General features: G+C 39.3%; 1 protein-coding gene across 5 annotated transcripts in view; it reads left to right on the top strand.

The window, feature by feature from the left end:
- The first annotated feature begins 1,703 nt into the window (after nucleotides 1–1,703).
- taok3a (TAO kinase 3a) overlaps nucleotides 1,704–12,773 on the top strand; it is a 63,087-nt gene continuing 52,017 nt past the window's right edge. For 2 of the 5 annotated variants that reach the window (XM_006803871.2, XM_006803874.2), the window contains exon 1: nucleotides 1,704–1,878. The gene's annotated coding sequence lies outside the window, so the exon portion shown is untranslated. Of the gene's footprint in view, nucleotides 1,879–1,951; nucleotides 2,157–2,196; nucleotides 2,346–5,928; nucleotides 6,038–12,773 lie in introns of those variants that run through there. The other 3 variants (XM_006803872.3, XM_006803873.3, XM_087849347.1) reach the window with 3 other exon arrangements.

Below are 12,773 nucleotides of genomic sequence, written 5' to 3'. Positions count from 1 at the left end.
TGGCTATGGGACTGAAATCATCTGAATTAAGAACAATTAGGAGGTGTGCCCAAATACTTTTATAGATATAGTGTATTTTTTACTCCATAAAATGTATTTTAAAGCTTGAGTTAGTTATTATTTTTTCAGATTTCTAAACATAAATCTACTGTAGATAAAGTTACCCAGCAGAATATGATTAATTAATCAACACCAAAGTGACACGATAATAAATCGTTAATTGTGAATGAGTGTTACAAAACATATGATTCTGCAAGCACTTTTGCTTGCACTAATAGGCAGTAATGCTAAATACATTTACATTAATTAAATTAATTTCATCTTAAAATGAATTTATTAACAAAGAATTGATGTTGGGAGTGTTAGGCCTACCTCTAGAAGAGAAAGGCATTTCACATTTATAGAAGAGAAAAGAGAAATAAATGTTTAAATAGTTTACCAGTTACAACAAAGAGACACTGTAAAGATCCTATGTTTAGGGCATAAGTCAAGCAATGGCTGATTGCAAACCACATCTGTGATTGCTTTTAACTTAACATAATGTATTGTTTGACAATCTGTGTTTTCAGGTCTGTTTGTATTTTTACTATATTTTTTAATAGTTTCATGTTACCTGCCCAAGTAGTAATGATGTAAATTAGTAGTTCTGGGTAAAAAATCTGGCATATCTACATTTTAGATGTCTATATGATGTCCATTAACATTCACTGTTCCTTTTAAACAATCAAAAGTAAAACTTTTGATTTATTGGGGAAAATAAGTAAGAATACAACTTTTTTATTGATAGTCTGAATACTTGTTTCTCCACATTACAAAACAGCTATTCAGTAGAATGGAATTAATTTAAACAGATCTAGATTTTTATACTCTTAAGTGCCACTTCTGGCATAATGTCTGTATTAGGAAACAGGTCTGGATAAGCCTGAAAATTATAATACTTGAGTTCATTTTTATTATCATATTAAGGAGTGAAACTACAATCCACACATTCTCCTCACCTTACATCTATGTCTACACATGTCCTTATTTCCATGCCGCACCCTCCCTCCCCATTTTTCCTGTTTGTCATCCAAAAGGTATCAGTGGAATCCGTTAGGCCAGGAGCCAGTAATCATTATCAGCAAATATTCTTCATTTGCATCTGAGGTTGAGGTCCTTGCTAGTGAATACGCGGTATTCGTTTCGGATCAAATATTGTGGTTTCCTGTGCCCCATCCTACTCCCCCACTGGTTTTTATTGGTCTCCCCGCTCCCCCGGCCATCCTATTGCAAAAACTCCTGGAAACGACCCTGATGCAGAATAAACGCAATAATTTTACAGTTAAACTTCCAAAGTACAACAGCAGGTGGCATCATCGCACTGAGCATATTTAGCAGACTAGCTGGCTTGCCATCTCTGAAGTTGCAACAGAATCGGGATGACTCAGTCCATGCATCTTTAATGATTTGCAAAGGAAATTGGGTAAAGGATTGTTGGTCGTTCACTTTCAATAATATCTTTATTAATATCTTTATTTTTGAATGCTGCGCCACTGTAAGAATGATTCATACTTTAAAAAATTGTATTGTATTCGGACAAAACAACTGAGCATAAAGTACACGCAAAACAATCAGTCAGACATATATTATGTGGAAAATACCAAGCGCGCAGAGCGCACATCCTCCAGCGGTCGGTTCCCAACACGAGACAACTTTATTTCCGCCTGTCTGTCAGAGTGGCTGTCAAACACGGGCTAGGGGTTGTGCTCCTGCTGCTCCGTCATTCAGGAAGTCTAGACCAACTGACAGCACTTCGAGAAGTCACATCGAAATCTCTAGAGTCGGACAAAATAACCCTGAAGTGCGTACGCTTTTCACCAAGGACGAATTTTACAAAAGGTGAGTAGTTTTTTCACTCCGCTGTTGCGCTGCTGTCAACGTTTGTCCCCATCCACTGTAACGGTTAACAGCTCGTGCTAAAAGCCTCGCGCGCTGAGAACTGAAAATGACACTTCCTCTTGGCTCAACGGCTGAGCTACTGTAGCTAAATGTCAAAGCGGTAAAAGTGGATACAAAGGAGTAGTAGTGTCGATTAGGTTGCACCTGAAGTTGGTAATGACTATCATCGCCTGTTTTCGACGTTGTTCGGCTTGTTGTTTGAACGCAACTCAGAGGTGGTGAGTACGGAGACAAGCATCAGCTCGTTGGGATTAAGTGCGTAGGTTTGCTTTTTAACGGCTTTAACGAAGTGTGCACGTTTGCTCGTTATTGCACCTTTTTTAAGCCTAGGCTGAATTGTGGGTATTTTTTTTTACGCTGTGAACTGACGAAGAAGAAGCTTTGCTGTTTGGTTTGTTCCTCGGGGGGTGAGTATGCTGAGCAAACGAATGACAGCTTGTAGTGAAGTGAACGTTTGGGGTTTTTTTTGCAACAGACAAGGTGGCTGGGTGGTGTATAAACTTGTCCCTGGTGTTATTTTAGCAGTCTCACGCAGTGTGAGTGTCAGTCCGTTTGAATCTGTCACGTCCAAAATGACTGTGGTACCTTCCATTGCACATTGTTGTGAGTGAGCTTTTACTATCAACGCACGGTCACAATGGCTTTCGGTTGAGACAGTGTAACGTCCACTATGCATGACACTACGCATACTTTTACTACGTCTGTCTGAAGCCTTTTTACACAGGCGATCATGATCTGGACACCCTGTTTTGTTCTGTTTTTGTGGGGGGGTTTTAGGATTTAGATTGTAGGATTAGACTGCACTAATTTAATGCAAAGACAACAACGGTACGTCATTCATTGTTTTATTATATAAGTCATTCATGGCTTGAATTGTACCGGACATCTTCACCTGCACACGAGACGGTGCTCCATTAAATGGGCAGTAGTTAAAAGTAAATGTAGGCTAATACGACGCGCTCGAAATGGCAGATGTAGATAGCAAGCTGAGCGCTAAAACCCAAGCTGACCCAATATGATGTCATCTCTTGTGTGTAGAGCGCATGAGTGAGGAAGCAGACCCGTGTTTGACTGCTAAACTGTGTCATTTGTAAAGATTTATTTTAAGAAGCCTGCCCACTCAATTTCAGGCATGGATCGCGGGAATTTAATCCCGTATTATGACACTGCACCTGCATGCAATTCACATCGATTTGTAGTATTTTTTTTCTTTTTTTTTCTGTTATGTCATTTAGCTTAGGAATGATGCACTGTAGATGAAAACCCTGTGTGAATCAATTTTGCACACTGTAGTTTTACACAGTGGTTTACTCATCTTGAGATAATGTTAATTGAGTATTGTAAAACTGATGTCAGTTCTCCTTTATAACATCTGTCAAGTTTGTCTTTCTGTGCTATGTCCGAGTTTCTGTGCCCTACTTCGGTTTTGTTCAAAGGGCAAATACGTCACTGTTGTGCAAGTGTGTTGTGTCCGTTTTTCACATCATTCATATCTAATCGGTTCATCGACCACCCAATCGCAGTTCCACTGAGATAGGGAACAGAAAGTGTCACACTTCCTTATTGGTATCTCCTTTTATGATTTTGATTGTGCCATTTTCTCTGAATGTTTCAACCCCAGTCCCAACATAGACTAGATGTTAAAGGTACATGTAGCTTAATGGTGCACAGATAATGATGGACATAGTATTTTAGTTCACATTTCAGATCAAACCACAAAGTGAAAAGGGATCTATGCACCAAAAGAGGCTCAAGAAGTGCTTTTACTGTGACAGTGTAGAAACATTAAAACATTTTTGGAATGGGTCGGAGTGATATATGCTAAAATGATTTAAAAAGAAATTCCATTAAACCTCAAGCTATTTTTTTTCTGTTTGTAGCCAGGAGGACACGACTACAATTAAAATGAAGAACAATTAATGAACCTCAGTTGTTTGAATGCCAAAGAGCTAATTGTGACGTGTTTGTTGGGTGGGGGAAACACTCAGAGGCCAAATATTACCCACAGGATAAGATAAATAATGTCAATTCTTCCACTAGATAGAATAACACATATATTAAAAGACACAAAGTATAATTGAAATGGTTTGGGTGACATTTTGATTTTTGTGGATGATTTGGATCTAATAGGAAATCAGTGTGAAGTGAGCAACAGCCATCCTATACGCATTTTTACAATGTTCACAGAATGTTTTGTCTTTAATGTAAAAAAAAAAAAAAAAAAAAAGTTGTTTGGGTATTAATTACCTTGTATATTAACAAAATGAGTGTTTTCCTGTTTTTTTTTTTTTGTTTGCATGTTTATTTGTCTTTAACTTGTTTATTTTTTTAAATTGTTGATAAAAAATCTAAACTATTTAAACAAATACTCAGTGCATGTAGAGGAGACAGAGATGCGTGTGTGCGTGCGTGTGTGTCTGTGTGCGTGTGTGTGTCTGTATTCTCATGAATTCAGGAAATCAGTTAGTGCTTTCAAGAAGGCAAGGCATCATGAAATAGAACAGTGGGGAAGGACAGCCTCAAAATTAGTAATCTAATTCAAACCTGCAAGGATTCAACATGCTGGAGAGAGAAAGTGAGAGACATGATGGCTTAGTGTGCTCTGACTCTGTTGTTCTACTCCATAGCCAAATCCCTTATCCTAATGAGAGAATTTATTCTGTTGGGATCTTCAAATTATTGCATTAATGTCACAAAGAGGAAATGGACTCAGCAGAATGGAAACCACAGTTCCCAGTCTTTTATGACAGACGTGGCTTGCTTCTTCTGGGTCTGTCCACATGTCATTGGGATGTACAATGGGCTGCAGCAGATTATCTGTACAACAGATACTGCCATCTTATAAAACAGGCTATATTAGTTATAATAGTTGTCCTGACCTCTATGTGCCCTTTATAGGTCTTGTAATATGCTGCAGCGTCTAATGCAATCTCTGTCTGTCTCAGTGAAATCCTGATTTGTTTTATTTCAGAGAAACTAGAAGCCACTGAAGCCCTCTACTGGCTTTACCGAAGCTGGGATTTAAAAAAAAAAACAACCCAAAAACTTATCACTGGGAAGAGTTTAACTGTATCAGCTATAATCGAGAAATTAAACTCCCAGTCCCCCTATGTGAATGTTAAAGTTATCGAGTTGACCTGTTCTTTTGTAAAACCTAGACAAGCCTACTAGTAGGCCTCTTACAGTTTGGAAACAATTATGTAATAAGGTTATTGGCATTGTCATATCCACATATTTGAAACAGAAATTGTGATATTTTACAACAATTTAACCCCTCAATGAGAAAGAGCTGAATTTGCTTCTAGGTGAAACCTGTTGAAGTGAAAAGCTTTTTCCTTTCACACGATGAAAGGCTGACTTTTGAAACCTATATTACAGAATTGTCAGTTATCCAGTGCCACAGCAGTTTGGTGGTTTATGCTACAGTGGCAGGGCACATCAATATTAAAGGGCTTCTGTCAGGCTTAATGTTATGCAGTGATCTGGTTTAGGATGTCTGATACAGGAATGTTGTCTCAGATGGTAAGGAGAATTATGCCGTTTCTACCCCCACCACTGATGTGTTCATGCATACTGCTTTTAATGATGATTTCAGTTGACAGCAAAACTCTGCACTGTTGCAAGATCATAGTCTTGTGAAGCCAGCAAGAGAGAGTACCAGCACAGATATGTGTTAGCAGAATTTATCTATAGAAGCACTTTGTTTGATTAGCCAGTCAGAACTACCTACATGTGCATGTTCACAGTAGGTGCGTTCCTAAATCTTCTTTTGGTGTGCATTAAAGCAGTGTTTGTGTCCAACTAACAGTGTCTATTTAATTAAATGTGAAGATGGTTAGTTCCTCAAAGCCAATGCCCTTTTTATAAACCATCTGTTGATTCATGTCCAGCTCATAGTTTCTTTTATCGGCATCACTTCTGGATTTTTATGGCAATGGCGTATTTGCACCACTGACCATCATGGGGAAAAATGTGAAATGGATCTAGTCAAGGCCCAGCAGCTGGTGCAGACCTGAGTCATGGCCTTGGTCTACTGAAAGCTGTCTCAGAGGGGGGAAGCCACGGCCCAGCAGATGTCTCATCAACAAATGCCTCCCCAGTGAGTGTGCCACTTCTGCTGTTTACTTGCCACCTTGCACAGCTGAAAACTGTATTAGTCAGACCAACCACTTTAGATCTTGAGCAGAAGTATTCAGCTGTCGCCCACTGAAGTTTTCACAATGAAAATATTGCACACCTAAAAAGGTAATTATTGCAGCAGTTCTGATCTAAGTATGTGTGTGCTTATTCATCTGGAAATTCCAATTGGATTTTATAGGCTTTTCACTAGTGTAGCATCTGGCTCAATTTCTTCACTGAGCACAATAATGTATGTGCTGCATACTATTATGCACCACATATTGGTTGTTAAATACGTCATTCTTCCTAATGTACTACATGTCCATTGTTTCCTTCATTGTTTTTTTTTTTCTTCTTTTCAAATTGTGTCACAAGATAGGTATTTTGGCAAGTTAGCCTCTGTGGGTGTGGGAGGTTAGCACGAGTGACTTGATTACAGAGCTTTATTAGAAGTGTGCATCCAATCCCCTGGTGAGGTTGCAGCTGTGACCATGAGTAGGCCCCCCCCACCCACCCTCTTTTCAACCCCTATTATGTCCAACTACATCTGTCTCCCTTTTTTTTTTTTTTTTTTTTTTCCGTGAAACATGCAAGCCTATCCCTGCTCTTCTATGACTAGGCCAAGTTGAAGTGCTGAGGAATTATGAGGAGCCATCACCATCACCCAAAGAGACATTACCAATGCTGATGGCTGACTTGTCTTATCTCTGCCCACCACTACCCCTCCTGGGCCTAAGGATTAATTTAGCCTGGCAGAATGGCGGAAAAGACTCAGACTGGACTATTTTTAGAACTACATGGTTCACTGTAATATGGGTCTTTAAAAAATTGAAAGTGTCATGTCATAGGCCTACCATTTGCCTCTGTTCTGCTGACTCTCCCCTGCATGCAAGCCAACTGGGAAAACTCTAGTATGCACTGTGAGCCTCATAGAGTGGGGCATGTCAGCAGGGCTTAGGATGCATGAATGTGATGGACACATTTACTGATGTGAGTGGGGGTGAGGTAATACACCGCACCACATCTATTTTGGGAGCTTCCTTTGGCTGCTCAAAGCGCTTTTGTGTCACACGGTTATTCACCATAATTTTTCACTCAGCACCTTTGCTAACATGTCTCCAAACTTCATTCATTTATTTCAGAGCACTTTTCATTGGTGTGAAGGTTCAGAACCTTCATGTTGGCAAAATTGTGGATGCTGTGGTCAACAGTGACCAGCAGTAACCATTATAATAGCTTTTATTCCATAGCACTTCTGAAAGATCTATAGGGCATCTAGGATCAGTAGTGCTACCTAACATGATGTGAATGTTTGATAACTTCTCATCATGTGAGCTACCAAAGTGCATGCCAAAAACGCCCTAGTCCCAAGGGAATCTAGGCCTCTGCCCAAGCTCTGTGCAGCTCTAATACTGTGACTGGACAGCCTCCATTGGGTCAAGTGGAGATTTGTTTCTGATGAAGCTGGGGGAGATTGTGCCGTGCTGTCACCAGCCAGCAGTGTATCAAGACAAATGTGAGTTTTATTTTTCATTTTTAGCTAACTCTGTATTTCAGCCTGGCTTCTTTCACAGGCACTTATTTAAAAGGCAAGAAAACATTAGGACAAACAAGGCATGGTGGTTGGACTAAGAAACAACCCTGAATTTCTCTTGCACTTGCGTCTCTTCCCATAGTTGCTACTTTCCAGCCAAGCTTTTTGTGTTATCTCTGTATTCATCAACCGGACTGTTGTGTGTCATAATGAATGAGGAACATAGGAGTTTCTCATGGAAAAAAATGTAAGGCCAGCCAAAGTAAGTACTTCAGCCACCCCTTTCTTGCTTAATAGTGTTTACCAGGAGAGCTTTTGATGCCTTTATGAACCCTGAGAGCCTGGGGTTAAACTGAACAATTGTCCAATAACACTGCGACTTACCAGTCAACACCCAGCCACTGCTTCCCTCAGTCATTATAGTTTACTCACTCACTCTCTCACACACAGGCTCTCATCATGACCCAGAAGGCTGCAAACCTTAGCATAATTGCAAGGATGATATCGTCCCAGACGGCTAGATAGGAAGTACTTGCATTGTTAGGCCAAGAGGGTATCAAAGAAGCCGACATGCACACGCCCTCACTGGGTTGTCATAGACGGTAGCCAGCCTGACCCACGTCCAGCTATTGTTTCCTGGTATGATACAGGAGCCATGTCAGATAGGAAAGCCTATTGTGCTTTCATAAACAATTTAGAAGGAAGTATCAAGACAATATTACTGCTAGATTAGATGCCAAGCTTCAAGTTGCTTGTTTAAGTTGTGATTATTATAATACACAGTATAATTAAGAAGTTATTCATTGATTAGCTTTCAAACTGTTCATTGTATAGAGAAATTAAATGAGCTGTGCTGAGCATTGGTACTCCATTACACATGACTGCTCTGATAATAAATGAAACAGAGGACCAGCTGCAGGCACTGCATTGGTCAGTACTTGATATTCATCAAGTCTAAAAGCTTCTGTTGGTCTGCCACTCCTTTTTATTCCTCTTCAAACATGAAAACATCCTTTCTCTGACTGTGATATATTTGGCTATTTGTTACAAAATGTTCCTGTTATTTATTTATGCCACTTCCCTGTATCAAAAAATATTTGCAATACAAAAACGCACATGATTAATTATTGATTTGGCAACACATAAAGAACTGTAGGGTTTTGTTGACCACATGGTTCGTGACCTTCTATCAGTGTGTACCAGTGATATCACAGTGCACAATTAAAGCAGAGATGCAGGGATAGTAAGACTTTACCAATTCCAAAGTGACATGGTGCCAGAGGCGTTGAAGAACTTAATAGGTCCCACCAGGAGCAGCAAGCCTGGACTACCAGTCAAAGCTAGAAATGATGGGAAAACACCAGGATAATTACAAAAAAAGCTCAGGGTGATTTACTGATTAATGACACTGTTCTTAAAATCTGTCTAGCACTGCTATTTTTCTACATGTGTCCTGGAGCAGGAAATAAGGCTGAATACCTTCAAAATTGTGATAGGAAAGAAAGTTGCATACAGCTAGGCTGCACACAATGGTTTTTAGCATTTTTCCATCTGGTTCTATTAATGGATCAAATAAAAAGTACAATGAAATTGAGATTGTTAGTATCACAGATCTTGCTGCGGGAACTACCTGATTGTCAGTTAACAGCTAATTAAAACTAAATCTGTGGGCATAAAATTAAATGATAAAAACATTTTAATAATACATTAGTTGTTAAAATAATTCATCAATCAAAGAAGAATTTCCTGTTTTTTCTAGATATAACTTCGGAAAATAGAAGTTTAGAAGTGCTATATACAAAATTCAGGACCACTGAGTACTGCTCTAGAGCATGACCATCTCAGACCGGAATATATAGCCACACCTTTCCCCCTTTCACATTTCATTTCCAACCTTACTGTTTGAACATGGCACACAAGCGTGAAAAGATTGTTAACACTTTTAGCCTTTAAAAAAAACCCCCAAAAAACACTGGGTAGCTTTTACAGGCTATGAGTCACCTGATGCCCCCTATTGTGATGCGTATCTGACTGCTTTTTTGTTGCTCTCCTCTGCACTCTGTTACACTATGTGTGTTTGTGTGTGCCTGCACCTCCAAGAAGAGGAGATACAAACTGAAACTGAGAACAGCAAAATGGCAGTCGTTTCATCTCTGAGAGACAGCTGAAAAGAAATAAGTGGACATAATTTATGTAAAAATCAGAACAAATATACTTGGAGTCAATTCTGGCATGTAGGGCAAATTAGGAGTCATAATTTTGCTGGTGTGGCCAAAAAAATCCACATAGAAATAGCTTGGAGTGGGCATGCACTGGCGCAATAATACATACAACAGATTAGGACTTTTGCAATGAATCTCCTCCCTCGGATCGCTTAGGTCATTATAGTTAAACTTAGCACTGTCATTCTGGCCCTGGGGAACAGAATCAAAGTGCAGAACCGTGTGAATGTTGATGAAACTGTTGAGCACTGCGAGGCACATCATAAAATCTCTACTTAGAATATTTACTGGTAGCACTTGTTGCAGCTGGATCACTGAACCATGCTCCATTTAAGTGCAGCAGGAAGTGTTATGGAATTTCTTATTTTTTATTACTCTTCATAATTGACCAGACCAACCACATCTCCTTAACAGATGCACATATATGCAGAACCATCCTCATCACAACATGGCATAAAAATACAAATCACTAACTTTTTAAATAAAATTCTCTATAACATTGGTGCTACCTTTAAGTTATTTGTATGGGTAAAATCTGGCCTCCATGGGGAAGATATCACATTTATTCCCCATGTCGTGTTTTTTTTTTTTTTTTTTTTTTTTTTTTTTTTTTTGTGAGTGTGAGTAAAAGAGGTTTGGATGAATCAGTAAAGATCTAAAAGAGGAAAGGGGGGAGGCTAAGTTCTGAGCCTGAATTAATTCCCAGACTAATTGCGGGCAGACTTTACAGGGGATAAAAGCTGAAATCCTAAAGCTTAAAGCTCATGGGCCCTCTCCCACTCTGTGTAAACTCCAATGATGATGTACATAATTTATACTGTCAGTGTATATTTGAAAAAAGAAGAGGAAAAAGCAAAACACACGGGAAATGACTCAGTGGCCTAGATGCATGTTTCCTTTTTGGGGTTTCCTCTGCTTAATTTCCTCCCTTCATCTTTCTCTTTCATTTTACTTTAGCATGCTGTCTTTTCTTTTTAAAAGGCAGAGTAAAGAAAAAAATGTTATAGGTTGTTTCTCCTGATGTGTTGTATGCGCTGAGACATACTTTTGACAGATTATCAATCAAGAAAAATACATGTTCCCTTTGATTCTCATTAACATACAACTAAATCAGTTGAGGCACTGTGACATGAGCAAGCAAAGTTTGTTGTGTTTGTCTAGAACAACATGCAGGCTTTGACACACACCTCTTATGGCCCTACTCCTTATAATTTCTTTTAAATCATTATTTTGGTCTTTTCACGGTTAACTGACAGACACAGGCTCCATTAGAAAATGGCAGTGGTACGCTAGCGCTTGCAGGACGGCTTTATTCAGTCTATTATAAAGCTGACATCTTTCGGAGTCCTACCCATTAATGTATAACTGTGATGTGCAACATCCCATGAGGCCTCAACAAAAGACTGCATGACATCATCGCTATTCCTCCAAGAACACAGCCTTCAAGAAAGTCAGAAAGGGTGTCTCATCTGTCCCACATAGGAGTCTTAAATGGAATCCATTCACTGAGCTGTGAGATTTAGTGTAGACTCATGTTCATTGCTTTGGCTTTGTCTGAAGAGAAGGCAGTATTGCTCTGAATTCGACAAACCTTGCTCGGCAGATTAAGAAAAGAAGGCCACTGAAAAGATTAAGATACTTCTCCAGGCAAGGAATCTGAATCTTTGTTCTAAGTCTCTTGCACCAGATTACAGAATTTAGGGAAATCTGATTCACTCACCCTGTTGGAGGCAAATGCTCATATGCAAAGACTGTAGTAGTTTGAGTTCCAATGATGGCACTGGAGCTCCAGTCATTCCCAGCTAATGGCAGCTCAACCTGCCTATTAAATTTTGCTCTTATTAAAATTTCATTATGAACAAAACTCAGCAAGTAGCGGCTACATGTCCTACTCAGTGTAATGACTTCTCTTTTGCACGGCTTTCACCATAAAGCATGCAGTAGGCCTCTATTAATCTTTCTGCTGCTTGATTGGAAAATCCTGTTGGGCTTTAGAGTAGCACTTCACTGAACTCAGCCCTTCACTATACATGTGCATGCGCACATTTGAAACTAGATCAGCTGATGTGTACTTCCACAAGTTAAAATCCACGTCTGTGTGTTTTCGTGCACCTTCCTCAGTGACTATACTTTCATGTAGTGACTATGTGTATTCTTGTGTGACTGTTCATGTACAAAGTGTTTGTGTGTGAGCATTTTCTCATATGTTCAAGCTCATGCATTTTGCATGGCCTTTTGGGAAAGCAGAATGGGGCTACAGCAGTTGGATGATTCACTGTCTGGTGTGGGCATCTGACCACTACCACTTGTTACTGTGGTCTCAAGGACATGCCTAGTGAAGGCTATTGCTAAAAGACTCAAAGAGCAAAGAGTGTTCAAGTCTCTGAAGAACTTAAAATTGATGAGTACAGTAGTGTGTAAAATTTCTCTGTTATCAGTACTTGCCATGTCATGTTTTAAGTAAATAATTCAAATCATATTCCTTTAAATATTATTGTCTGTAAGGCCTTATCGCCTAAGTGAACTGGATATCTCCATTGTGTTTGTGCTGTGGGTGTGTTTTTTTCTTAGTTTTTTTAAAAAAATTTTATTGGAATTATGCAACAATACAGCCCATCTGAAAAACTTGATTTGATGGGGGGTGTTTTATTCAACAGAAGGCAAATTATGTATTTCATTTTAGCCTTAGTAGTGCTGGAAAGTACTTTATCGACTGCTCATTGAAACACTGAAACACATTACTGACAACAGAGAAAGGTTCTGGTTTGCTATTTGGCGCAATCTTGAGTTCAGTATCTTGCCCATTGGCATGTGAAGGAGCTGGGTATCAAATAATTAGTGGACAATCCACTCTACCACCTGAGCAACTATCCACAGCTCTTGTGTGTTTATGTGTGGAACTGAAGAATATTTTTTCAACCACAATGAAAATCAATACAGTTGAGAATTGATAGTGTCAT

The sequence above is a fragment of the Neolamprologus brichardi genome, chromosome 12 (genome assembly GCF_056152115.1).
Source record: "Neolamprologus brichardi isolate AB-2024 chromosome 12, ASM5615211v1, whole genome shotgun sequence".
NCBI lineage: Eukaryota > Metazoa > Chordata > Actinopteri > Cichliformes > Cichlidae > Neolamprologus > Neolamprologus brichardi.
Note: the sequence above shows the minus strand (reverse complement) of the source record. Positions and strands in the feature narration are given on the sequence as shown.